Raw genomic sequence first — 14,469 nt, 5'->3', positions numbered from 1 at the left:
TGGTTTCCTTAGGTGTTGGCAAGTCAAATGCATCAAAAAAAATTCCTTGATATCGAACAAAGCCTACTTCTATCTATGCTCCCTTCTGAGAAATCCTTGTTCCTTTTTCCTTTCAAAAGAATTCTATAGTATGCCCATCTATTCAATAGTGATAGAATCATTTTGTCCAAGTTTACATCACCAAATGATATAACTTCAGCTATCTTCAGTGTGCTTGGACTTAGCCTAGATGATTATAGGGGTACAACTTCTACACTCGGCCTATGAAGAGCTTGACTAGGAGGAGTAGCTGATGTTGGCAAAGTCACCAATGTTTGTATTGCTAGTTGCTCCTAAGGTTTTGTATTCATATATATATATATATATATATATATATATCATTCTTTTCTTTCTCTACATTCTTAGATGCATCTTGATCTTGTGTTGTAGGTGTATGAGTAGCATCCTATCCTATTTGTGCTTGATTTCCTTCATTCCATTATGTGTCATCTTTTTGCTCTCCATGTGTCTCACCTTTGTCATTTTCTTTGATCTTTTCATGCCCTAAGACTAGAGTACTTTGTAATAATATACTGATAGTAGAAGTTGTTATCTCCTTCCTTTGATATACCATAATAGGTAATGTAGTAGGTATCAAGGGGAATTGAGGAGGGGTTGTAGATGTCTCATGTGTTTTAAATTTCTCCCCTAAAGATGTCTTATCTTCCTTCTTAATCTCATCAATACTGACTAGTACAAGATTTTCACATAGTTTGACCTGGATAGTGGATTCTACCAGTATCTTCTTCAAATCTTCCTCTATAAGGGGATTGATGTTTTGAGTGGCAATATTAGAAAGATCCTTTATGTTTATAGTATCACTATCTATATTTAACTCATGTGGAGGACTAACAATTGACACTAATTTATCTTGTACACTCTATTCTATCTGTTGCTCATCCTTAGTTAGTGCATATGTAACTTCATGTGTTTCAGTGCCTACCTCATGTGGAACTATCTTAGTGTCAACTATGGTAACCTTAGTTACTTGTAGTTGTTCATCTTTTTCCTCACCCACCTCAATAGGTGTCTTCACTATTGCCTTGGGTGTTGTCAAACCATATAGTGATTTCCAAATTTGAGCGGTCATCTGTACAATATCCTTAATATTATTCTGTAGTATACTAAATTCTCTATATTTTGGTGTAAATTTCCTTGCATTTCCCTCTATTTCCTTAGCCATTATTTTTCTATGTAATTATGCCATCACTTGGGTAAGAGTAGTCTCTTTGATTTGTCTTTCTATATTGAGACTATATTGACACTTCTGCTCAACTCTATCATGTAATTCATTTGGTAGAGAGTTTGAAATCTCAATTGAAGTTTGTCTAAATGTGACCATCATGGCATGCATTGACTCCTCTACTTGGTTCATCTCAAGTTTTCCAATTTTACCAAATTCAATATGTGTGAGACTAGATAAATCAACATTATTCTTGTGTTCTCACATATATTGTCTAAATCTAAGGAGAGATGGTGACTTGCCACTTTGAATTGGCTATTATCATCAATTTTATTCCTCTCTTCATTAGATTCATTGGAGCTATCTACTTTCTCTTTGGTCTCTTCTTAGGTTCCTCTTCTTTGTCTCAGGTGCTTCACTAGCTTCTTCTTCCTTAGTACCTTCTTCAAAATCTACCTCATCTACTTGATCTTCTCCTTGATCTTGAGTTAAGGCTTGTGGTGCTTGAGCAAGTACTTCTTCTTCATTTTCCTCTGCTCTACAAATTTTTTGCTTAAGCTTCTTGAAAATCTTATTTTTCTTTGAAATGATTGAGGTAGTATTCAAATCCATTGATATCTTAGATTTTTCAACATCATAGTTCTCAAAGGCAGTAGCCTTTGCATCTACATCTTCTACAAGTAATGTTGTGATTGTTGTAGAGGCTTCATCCACATTGATTTCATACCCTAGTGGCCTTAGCAACCTTACCCTTGGAACAATAGCTTGAACATATGTAAAATTAGTGTCAACTAGAAATCAAACATCATTGAAATTTTTCTCAACTAGTGAAACTAGTATCCTCAATCTTTTCTTCATTGATTGCTTGAAATCTTCAAAGTAGCTTGTCATCACAGACTCAAAATTGTTTCCAAGTTTCTCAATAAATTTACCTATTTGCACTGCAATAGATCTGTTTGTTTTCCATGAAACTTTCCCAAAAGTTAAAAAAATGTATTTTGTACATAAAATAATATACATACAAGAATTGAACCAAATTTATGTTGTGCACTTTTGGTCTTCCTTATTGCTCCTAATTTTTCTAACAATTATTGCATTTGTGACTTGATAAGGTCATAGGTATGATCCTTCTTGACTATTTTATAGTCCATGTCAAAAGAAATACATGGTACACTATTGATCCTACTGGATTGTTAGAATTTGTGTGATATTATCTTCACTACAAAAGCAATTAGGGGATCTGAGATTGTGTCAATTGTCATTCCTTGTTTGTTCCACACTACCCTTATATTCTTCTTAATAACTTCCTTAGATCCATTTCTTACGGTTTTAGGTTTACCAAGGGTTGGATACCTTTTACTCTATGTACAATTTTCTTTGTGATCTTTACCAGTCCATTATCCAACCATATAGAATTGTCATGAATTCTGCTCAAAGCTATCTTTAACCATTTAGTTTTTAAAACATTGGGAAAATCTAGGGCACAAATTAATCCTTTTCTCTGTGTAATTTTGAATTCATCTTCTAATTCTCTATTTTCACATAATTTCCAATAGGTTTTCCTAATATCCATGTCACCTATTCTACCCACCTTGTATGTGTAACAACATCTCACATCTTGAATCATCAAAACTCAAGGTGGTATCATTGATAACACATCAAATGGATCTTACTTACAAGCAATATTAGGAATGGCTTTAAAATTTGGTTGTCTAATCTCATTTCTTATCAATTGTACATTTACAACTTATTTACCCTCTTTAACCTTAACCTTAGGAACTAAAGAACTAGATGCCATTCTAAAAACTAGGGTTTGAAAAAATTCAAAGTATGTAGCTTGACACAGGATAAATACCTTTGTAAAAATGTTGAGATGATGTCGAGAAACTATTGAATCCTATTTTCAAATACTTGGAATGATTTATTTCAATTCACCTTTCACTCTTCATGCTCTACTTAAAATTCAAATGATGTCAAATGAGTACAATTGGTCAAATAGACCTTAAAACCTCACATTTAATGCTTAGTGCTTACACAACTGTAAGCTTAGCTTCAATAGAGATTTCAACTCACTTGGCTTCCATGAAGTTACCTTTTTCATTTGACAAGTATTGCATGCTTGATCAACACTATCACCTTTGATAGCTTGGCATCAACTAGCATTTCACTTGGGAATAATAGTAAAACTTTTCATGGTTGGCAGTAAAATGAAAACTAACAAAACTTAAAGATTTCTTCTAAATTTTTAACAACACTTTGCATTGTACTAGTATGTTTCTGGATTCGATTGTGTTAAGATTTTTACCATCAACGTTTTGAATCACACTACGTGATCCATCATCAGGATGAAGAGCACGAGAAGCACAAAAGAAATTTGTTCTCTTTAACACTTTGCATCTTTCTTCATTTAAATATAATATTTTTAGAACTAAATCCTTGGAATTGATGTATAGTATGTCTTTAAAATATCAGTTTCATACATACCTCTTGATTGCTTAATTGTAGGTGGTGTGATCACCTGACCCATTGGGTGAAGTGATCTCATCTGCACTTGATGTATTGCAATCTTCCTTTCTCTTCCATGTCTTGTTCATCTCATCTCTAAAATTTTCAACATCTGCCTTTCCTTTTCCTTTTTTGAACTCACTGCTTGGGTCATTTGACCTTGTTGGACAATTCTTGCTTATGTGACCAGTCTTCAAACAACTAAAACATATAGTTTGACTCAACCATCTTTTGTAGTCACTTCATAAATGTGTTCTTATGAATTTTTCAACATGTCCATACTCTTGGCACTAAAGAAAACTATAACTAGTATTATAATCCCAATTAGAAGAGTTTCCATTGTGCTTTACCTTTGTATGTTTGTTTGATGACTAATGTGGCTTGGATCTGTGCTCATCTAATCTATGTCCATACTTCTAACAGTTATAGAAGTATTCTTCAAATCTTTGTGTGCTTCTTGTCTTGGTTTTGCATTCATGTTCTTGATTTCCTTGTTTGTTGCATTTTTGGTAATGACCCATGAACTTATGCTTAGGATTCTAATTTGTAGTCTTACTCCTACAAACATTGTCAATATGACCTATCTTACCACAATTATGATAAGTAGGTTTGCAGTCCTTACCTTTCTTACTTCTTTCTTCACCACTTTGGGATGATTCTCCTTTTTTAGTACTAGTGTAACTAATGTAGGGAGATACAAAATAATTAGAGCCAAAGGCACACCCAGCTATCCAAACCACCCTGCAAGAGTAAACACAACATAAGGAACAAAAACCCAAGGAGGGAGAAACAAAATACTTTATCGATTCTTCAAATATTCAACATACATGCCTAGCTATAAGGCCTTCTGAGTAATGGCCATATAACAATAAGAATAAAATCCTCAATGATCCTACTTCACACTCTACTCCTTTCTATTCTAACATCTCTCTCTAAAACTTAATCATAGACCTCCTTAAATACTTGTATGACTTGTTGGCCTAGTTTTTCACCATTTTTGTTCTGTGCTGTCAACCATGAAAAACCTTGACTATGTGCCTTGAAAATTTTGAAATTAGGTTAAGATCTTGGGTAAAATTCATCAAAAAACCCTAATGTTTTATCTTGTTTTACACTAGCTTTTGAAAACTTTTCAAAATACTATTTCAAACTATTTTTAGGCAAGACATTTTTACGATAAGGTTTAACTTACACAAGGATAACTTAATAATTTTTTGTTAAACCTTTTATATCCATTTTTTTATTGTACTTATTGTGAATATTTTATTAAAATATTAATTGGGAGGGCACAAAATTTCTACCAAGTAATTTAGCAAATTGTGATAGAAATTCTACTGAAAAGAAGTGCAAATTTAGTGAGTAAGAGTTCTGCAACTCGTAAAATTAAGCATTTGGTGTTGTGACAATTTAAAATCTTTAAAAATGCCTCCATGAAAGGAATTCTCTGAATAGACTAATTACCTTAAGAGGGCAGTACAAGATGATTTCCTTGAACAATTCCCACTATTTGTAAATGAAATAACTAACAGGAGAGAGTTGATTCCTAAGAACCCAAGGTTAGTTGTAGCTAAGGGTTTCTATGATAGAGAAAATTTGGTCAGAGATGTGAAGGTCTCTATGGAAAGTTTGGAATTGTTTAAAAAATGGTTTTCTGAGAGAAACCTTGACACCTATTTGAGAAATGTTTGAGAATTTGATATTGGGATATTAGTAGTAATTGGGGTTTTCTTTAACAGTGATCTACTTGCTGATTTGGCCAAGAAGTATGATAATATTACTAGGTTTGTGAAGAATTATGTTGGAGATAATCTTTTTAAGGTTTCTCCTAAACTAATTAGGGAAGTTTTCAATCTTAACCCTAACTGTGTTGTGCATGAGACCATTGACATGGATGGTCTTTAGGTAAGGTATGATACACAGAGAACATACCTAAGGATAGTACCTTTGCAACAACATTTTTCTAGGATTGGAACATTCTCTTTGGTTATAGCCCATACACCAGAACCATTAATGAGAAAACATTTCAATCCTAGGGCTCAAGCATTATACTTCACCCTATGAAGAATTTTTGGGATGGACGAGGAGGAACATATTAAAGGTTCCATTGTTTATATCATGGCTCAAACATTGCAATTTGGAATGAGTAGTATTCTTGATTTTGCCACTTTTCTTACACAAGAAATTCATAATGGTTTGGTGGGGATATCACAAGAAGAGGTAAACTGACCCTTTTGTGGGTATTCCTTGCTCATGCATATATGTCTATTTAAGGAAATTACTTTTTTCTCTAAGGGTATGGAGATGGAAGTAACAATGGATGGAGAAAACAATCCAGTCTAGTTGTGGAGTGTTGACATGACTTTAGAGGCTGGAGATGCTAGCTTTTTGAGATTTGATAGATATTTTTCATCCAAGCTTAGACTACTTTTGATAGGAGATAGCCCTAGAATTCCACAATCACTGCTAGAATTGGTTAGACCTAAAGACCATGCAAAGAGGCTTTTCGTTAGTCATAATTGGGGGGATATAATCCCATACAATGTTTCTACAATGATTAGAGTATATGGCTTTCTAAGGAAGCCTTATGTGCTACCTTTCTATGTTCCTTTAAAGATAGGGATAGAAGAATTGTTATGGAAAACTGGGACTATTGATGAAAGAGATTTTCTTAAGAAAGGCACTTTCTTCCTAGTTCTTACTATGGCACATGATTTTTTTTTTGTGAGAAAGGGATGGAAACATCTCAGTTTATTTCTATATAGGTACAACATGGCAGAGTCCCATGCAAGATTTATTAACCTAGAAGGACTTTATGATCTTTTAAGAGAAACGAAAAAAGTTGCTCACATGATGCACAGCTGTATTTTTCTGAGGATGTTATAAGGAATATTTTCTCTTTACAAGAATAGGAAGTTAGGAAAGAAAAATGGATAGGGTTTAGCAAAGTGTTGGAATTCATCAATGCTTTTGACTCTGCCTATGATCCTTTGAAGGATAAAAAATATTGGGGAGCCAAAATGCATGTTTTGATGAATAATTTTGCTACAATAATGCAAATAATGAATGAGGAAAAGGCTACATATGCCAAAACCTATCCAAACAGGGTTGTAGAGGTATAGAGAAGAATAAACGGTAGAGACATAGTAGCTTTTGGTCAATATTCTTTGCAAAAGATGGCAAGATATGTGGTGGTGTAGCATATACAAAAGGCTTCCCCTCTTGAAAGACCAAGACTAGAGAACTCATATATAGCTAGTGCCCCAAAGAGGAAAAAGTTGGAACAAGGATCCCCTTCTCATCTATAAGAGTAATCCCCAAGCCAAAATCCAATCCAAATAGATGATGAAGCATCCTTAAGAGAGCAACTAAGGTAGACTGGTGGAGAAGGGGATCTTATTATTACCACTACAGAACTAGAAATTGAAGTACCTCAATAGCCTCTAGTACCCTCCTTTGACCTTAAAATTGCTAATTATCAAGGTAAGGAGATAGACCCAATTATTGCTCAAGCTTTTGAGAAGTTTATCAATGATAAAAAATTTGTTAAATCTAGGGCTTTTACACAATTTTTATTGAGAAAGAATATAGGAAATTTTGAAAAAATATGTGAGAAAATAAAGGCAAAGCAACCTGATAAACTAGAGTTTGTCATTGAGGAAGAGGTAAAATCCAAATTTTTGAGTGTTTTTGTACAGTTCACACTTGAGGCCGAAAGACAATTAGTCAAAGAGTCAAGGGTTCTAATTTTTCTATAATGGGACATAACTAATGCTATGATTTTTTATTCAATTAGAAAAGAGAAAGATGTACAATATAAAACAAAAGAAGAAATACTATAGACCCATAGGGGAGTCAAATTCAGTGATGACCACCAAGCCCTAGTAATCTAGTCAATTGAGAAGAGAGTCAAAACCAGAATGCAAGAAATCTCTAGTGCAGAGCATATTGGTGCACTTACTGTATATAGGGCTAGTGAAGTTAGTAGAAAGAATATTTTTGGAATGGCTTCAGAAATTATGAAATTTTGGAATGTGGTGTCTAGACAAGAAGAGGGTAAGTCCTTGGAACTCAATGCTAGACTTGAAGAGGTCTTGAAGGCATATGAGGATAGGGGAAAACAAATACAATTACTAAAGAACAAGGTCTCTCAAATCGACAAGCTGCTTGGGAAGAGAAAAGTGGGAGAATCCAGCAGGTCTAGAATTATATACCCCTAGCCACTAGTTGAGCCATTTATGTCCACACCCATTGTGGAAATACCAAACAGCCTAGAGAGGCCTAAATTCTATATGGGTAAAAGCACAGATCTGTGTCACCGTTTGTGATAGCAAAACATGTTTTGGTCAAATCTCATTTCTCTATCAAAATTCAATTTTTTTCAAAAACTAAAAATACCCTTTTATAGATCTCAGATTCAAATATAAATTTTTGAGTGTTTTAATTAGTTATAATATGTTATAATCTCAAAGTATTATAAGTTGATATTTCAACATTTTAGAAGATGCTCCCTCAAAAAAGGAAAAAAAATAGTAAATCATATCAAAAAAATTTAAAAATTATATTTATCTCTAGAGGAGAGAATCCTCTTCACGAATATGTAATTTTTTTTCAGGAAGGTATAGATTTGATAGGAAAGTTTTGACGGGAGGAAAAAATTGTTGGATTCTGATAAGGTCAAACTTGAGTACTTATAACAAAGAAAATATACATCAAAAATAATTATTTCTTTTTTGTGCACTAGCTATACATGTCATCTATAAGATATTTTCAAATCAGAACAAAAAAAAGATGATTTGCATATACTTGTTTGATGGGAACTACACCCTATATTTTTTATAGTTAAAAAAGGGACTTCAAAATAAAATAAAATGAATAAATTCATACTCAAAAAAATTATAAAAATTATAGGCATAAAATTCATCCAATTCTACACATTTCATCAGTTTACATCATCTTCATATTTTAAACACAAATACCATTTTTTTTGTCACTAATGTTGAACTGTCACTTTCTGATATCACGTTTCTTTATAAAAGGTGACATAGGTTTGTGCTTTTACCCATACTATAAAGGAATTTGAACAAGAAAGAAGTAAAATAGTGTATGCACTGCATGTAAAATTGAACAATCAATATGAAGAAGAAATGAGGCAGGGTATAATGTATTTGATAGATAGAAATGAATGGCCAACATTTTTTGACCAATTGGCAAGGATTGCAAAAATCAGAGATGAATTAAAGGGAAATGATGATAGAATAAAACCCATTGTATAGAAGTGGACTAAAAGAAATAATGATATTACTATCATGTACGTATCTATCATTCAGCTGTCATGTCATTAGATAGAGAAGAATTTTGATCTATTCAATAAGTTGAAGAACTTTGATGACAGAAAGGATTCATTTCAGAAAAGAGACAATTTTTTTCTCCAAATATATAGCTGAACAATTTGATCTATTTCCTAGTACTCTAAAAATTGTTAATAAAATAAAGAAAAAGGAAGAGTGGAAAAAGGAATTGGATGAAATATTTTGTCAGAGAATGAATAATGTTATAAATGAAACTAAGCATTTATTATGGGCAATAACCAATGAGGAGTTGGTTAGAGTGTAGTTATTCTATAGTGCCATCAGAAAAGACTTTGTTGAAATAGAAACAATTGGAAATTCATTAATAACTGTACAAAGAAAGTAGAAGAAGAAAAGAAAGTAGAAGAAGAAAAGAAAGTAGAAGAAGAGAAGAAAGAAGAAGAAAAGAAAGATGGAGAGGAGGAAGAGACACAAAAACAAGATGTATCAGCAACAACTGAGCAAGAGCAGCAATCAGATCAGAGTGTGTAAGACACACAACTACCACCCTCTATTCCTCCTCATGTACCCATCACACCTACAGAAACTGTAACTATTGTTGATGTTCCTGATACTTCTGGTCAAAACATCAATCAATTAACTGCAGAAGATCTCAAAAGAATCCTTGACCAATCTACACAACAAGCAATATTATGTGTAGATCCAGTATTGGTCAGTATGGATGAATTGCAAAAACTAGTATAAAGCATAGTTAGAGATAAGGTGAATCCATAAGAACCACCTTCCATCATCTCCATAGCTACTAGTGGTCAACTTCAAATGCCAATAGTTATTTCAATAGGCATAGTTGACACTACAATACAAAATCTGAGTGTAGCTATAGAAAAAGGAACAAAACAAATATGACAGACTATTACATCTGATCCTACCACACAAACACAAGGTGCACTTCCTAAGATTACCATAATTGATCAAGATAGTAGATAGCAGGAGGAGAAAATAGTTGAAACCCCTAAAGAGTAGGAGGCAATACAAACATTGATAAATTTGCCTACCTTGGGAACTCCTTCACAACAACCATTGCAAATATCTGTACCAACATCTAGTACTTCAAAAGTTGCAAGGGTACTTCACTATGGAGACCCTGAATTAGATGAAGAGATAGTCATACTAGGCTATGACTCAAAAACAATAACCATTGATCAAATAAATGAGGTGCAGGAAGCATTGAATAGAAGAAGGAGACAAGAGATACTCAAGAAGGAGTATAAACAAAAGCAAACACTACATGAGATTAAGGACATCTTTATGGATGCCTTCAGTTTGCAATCACCAGATGAGTCAAAGCATATCATGAAGCAATTATCAGATATTGTTGAGCAGGTGACAAATGAAGACCAAGAAACAAATGCAAAACTTATGGAATGGTCTGAAAGAAAATTTCAAGGTAAAGTGAATGAGAAAGTATCTAGTGAAATAGCACTTTCACAGGTTGAATTGGCAAAGTTAGTAGACAAAGTGAAAAAGGTACTTGAGAATATATTCTCATTGTACAAAAAGTTGTGTGACTTTTCATACTTCACACAAGAGACAAGCCAAAAGATATTGAGCTTGGAAAGAAATTTAAACATTTCAAGCATACAATTACCAAATGATCCAGCTCAAAGTGAGAAGCATTTTTCTCAATCGCTTCACACTCACAAACAAATAGCGGTATTAATAGTAGATGAGACCAATATCAAAGCAAAACTAATACAGCTACAGTCCTCCATTACCCCACATTTGGAATTACTCCATAAGGAACAAGTCTATGGAAAAATTGTTCTCAAGAAAGATTCTAATCTTTCTACATCAGATGGACTTATTCATCTTGCTGCAGAGACTGCCATCCAGCATAAGTCACTGGAAATTGCTTTGAACAATTGGGATGCAGCTCTCAGGATGATTATGGAGGTAAATAGCACATTTTTGGCAAAATGCAATCTTAACCCTTAAAATCCTTTGACATAAGTGTCAAAAAGGGGGAGATAAGAATAAAAGGAGGAGATAAGAATAAAAGGGGGAGATATTAACTAAAGAGGAGATACTATATGATGTATGAGGCACAACCAACTCAAGGGGAGTTACAATAATTTTGAGGTATATATTTTAAGTTACAAATTTTGATCAAGTTTTTTTTAAAAACTCTGTATATACCAAACAGATTAGTTAATGTACTCACAAGGTCAGTTAAGTGTTTTTGTCACTCATGTCAAAGGGGGAGATTGTTAACCTCATAATGGTTTTTGACACTTGAGTGCCAATACACTTAACTACTTTCTATATTGGAGCCGAGTACACCATGTATGTTGAGCCACAACAAAAGCCAAGTTAGGAAAGACTTCAAGTGCCAAGTGATCATCATGTGTCGAGTAGTCTTCAAGTGCCAAGTGAAGTTCAAGTGCCGAATGACTTTAAGTGCCGAGCAGAATAAAGTGCCGAGTAGATACAAGTGCCGAGTGATATTCAAGTGCCAAGTCATAGATGATGTCGAGCAATACAGAAATGAAACAAGTGCCGAGTAAGCCAGTTTGTTATTAGTGTTGAGCATCTGGAATCAGCAAGAGCCGAGCAACACAGAATGTACATATGAGTTTGTAACTTCATTGATTCATATGTAAATCATTTTCATGGCCGACATGCAACAAATCTCGAAGGATTAAATGATAAGATCGAATCTTTTATTTTTCCTATATGCAGCCAATAAGAAAAATGATGAAGGCATGCAACCAATGGAAGAAGTGCAAACAATGAGCAGGAAATAGAGATTGAATATGGATCGTAGATCCATACCTAACCCTAAATCCTCGAATGTCTTTATAAGGAAGATAAAATTTCATTGTAAAATATATGAGTGGATATACAAGGGTGTGTAAGGAAAACTACTTTTAGAGAAAGGACTATCAGATCACAAAGGATCCAGATCAAAGAAAGCAGATCATGTGCTTGTATTCAGCAATTGAAGGATTGTAATCTATCAGGTTTATTGTACCTAATACTTTCTAGCAATTGTATTAGAATGAAAGTCCTATGGTAATAGGTTAGCTTAATAGCTATTTCATAGATCCTTTAAATAGGTGATTAAATCCTTTAACAAGGTGACACTTCATGTAAAGTGTTTGTAAATCCTCTAACCAGGTCACTATTGATATAGTGTAAAGCCTTTAATAGGGCAGACCGTTAGAAGAGGTTAAAACCTTACTGCTACAGAAAATTTTGTGGGTATCATCCCCACCCCAGTTTTACCTTCTTATTCCTAGAGGGTTTCTTGGTTACCAAAATCTCAAAGTGTTATGTGGTAATTCTTATGTGTTTCTCATAATTTTTTGATAGGTTTGTATGTATGCAATCTACTTTCAGTTTAAAGATTTTAAGTACATTACTTCTGATTCACCCCCCTCCTCTCAAAAGAATTCTTCTGATTTGAATATTCCAACAATTATATTGTGTTTCTCCTTGAAGTTGAGAATAATTTTGATTGTTATATTTCCCTAGAATAGGGTGGCAACTCAGTTGAAGTTTTGAAGCTAGTGGTTATTTGATAAATAGTAAAATAAGAAAAAAAAACAAGAGCTTATACAAGAGCCAATCCTAATAAACCAATGTATACTAACTTACCTAAAGGTGGTAGGAAGAACCTGAAAAAGAAAAAGGAAGACTCAAATCCCACCAAGAAACCAAGAGGTAGTGTATCAGTTAGTTCTCAATATAAACTAGTGGTAGGAAGAGAGTCTTCTTCACTCAACTATGAATTAGAAACCATAAGACTCTTAGGAGGGATATTTAGTACCCTAGTACTAGATGAAAGAACATATCAAGATAAGGATATGTCACCAGTAGGGAATGTATCCCCTAGACTAGATCTGATAACTGAGATGAATCATAGGTTAGGACTTAGAAGTTCATTTGGAGATCCTTTTAATCCTAGGGTGGTCCCATACATGGAATGTAATCTTATAGATTTGGATGATCCTCTTGATTTAGAAGCCACTTCTACAGATCCTAAAGAAGTACACTCAAAGATGGGAGTTTTAAAGAAATGGATTGCTAAGGAAGAAGCCAAGTGTATTTTCCTAGAAAAGGAAAGAAAGCAAGCCACCCTAGATGCTATAGTGGAAAGAGATAATCTAGTTAGAAGGATGACTACCTTAAAAGAAAAAAATAAAAAGTTAGAAGAAAGAGCGCGAATCCTTCATACTGATGTCTTTGGAGATGTAGACAATCTAAGAAATAAAGTTTAGAAATAAGAAAAAATCCTAAGTCAAAAGAAGGAACCTGCCATTATTCAAGTTCAAGCTTATAAGCCTATCCAAGTAGATCCTATAGAACCTATTGTGAAAGCTACAGATAAAAGAAAGGGAAGATCCATAGGAATCTAAATAAATGAACCTCAAGCTCTACCAAGAAAATCCATAAAACCTTCCATGTCAAAATTGGACTTTGATTTGGAGAAGGCTAGAAAGGAGAAAGAAGATCTTGCAAAAGAGCTTGAGAAGGTGGAGAATGAAGTTCAAGCCACAGAAAGTAGGAGGAAAATCCAGTTCATAAAATCTAATTTTGCATTGGCTTCATGGCCAAATTTTTCTACCCATCTACAACTTCTGTACCAGCTAGTGGTCCAATGATTCCAACTTAGGGAATATCTCAATCTCCCCCTGCCTCATCATCCACCATTAGCACTCAAGTCCCCTTTGTCCAACCTCAATAATCCCAAAATGTTGTTCTTACCCAAACCAACATAGTAGGCACCTTAGATGTTCCTAGGTTTCAAAAGAAACCTATATACATGGAAAAATATTTTAAAATGTCATTTTTAGGTATTCCTGGTGCTCCACATCCCATATCTTTTGATTTAAGAGATAAAGTTGTCAAGTTCTTTGAAAACAATGTTGTTACTGATAAAGAGAACCTAAGAGTTTTCATAGATATGTTAAATGATTATGAAGTTGACCATGAAGATGTGGTAATGAAGTTTTTTATTCATTCACTAACTCAGGATGCAAGGGATTAGTTTAGATAGTTACTTGATGATAGCATTACCTCATGGAGTGACTTGGAGAAATTGTTCAAAGAGTAGTATGGAGATAATACCAATGTAGGGTTCATGTTAAATGAATTTAATAACATCAAGAAAAACCCTAATGAGTTTACATTTGATTTCAATGTAAGATTCAAGAAAGGTATGTACAAACTATTTCAGGTTATGAGGTTGAATGAGGATGTTTGTCTTACAACATATTTTAATGCTTTTGATAGAAAAATGGCTTATCAGTTGAGGGATAAAGATCCTAAAACATTGAGGGATGCTTATAAGGTTGCATTAAATATTGAGAATAATAAGAAGGCATCTAGTAAGCTTGGTAGGAGAGATGATCCAAAGTTATTCAATCCCAA

Source organism: Cupressus sempervirens, chromosome 10, assembly GCF_028749045.1.
Source record: "Cupressus sempervirens isolate cs-2001-9-10 chromosome 10, ASM2874904v1, whole genome shotgun sequence".
Taxonomy (NCBI): domain Eukaryota; kingdom Viridiplantae; phylum Streptophyta; class Pinopsida; order Cupressales; family Cupressaceae; genus Cupressus; species Cupressus sempervirens.
The sequence above is the reverse complement of the archived record's forward strand: the minus strand, read 5'-3'. Positions refer to the sequence as shown.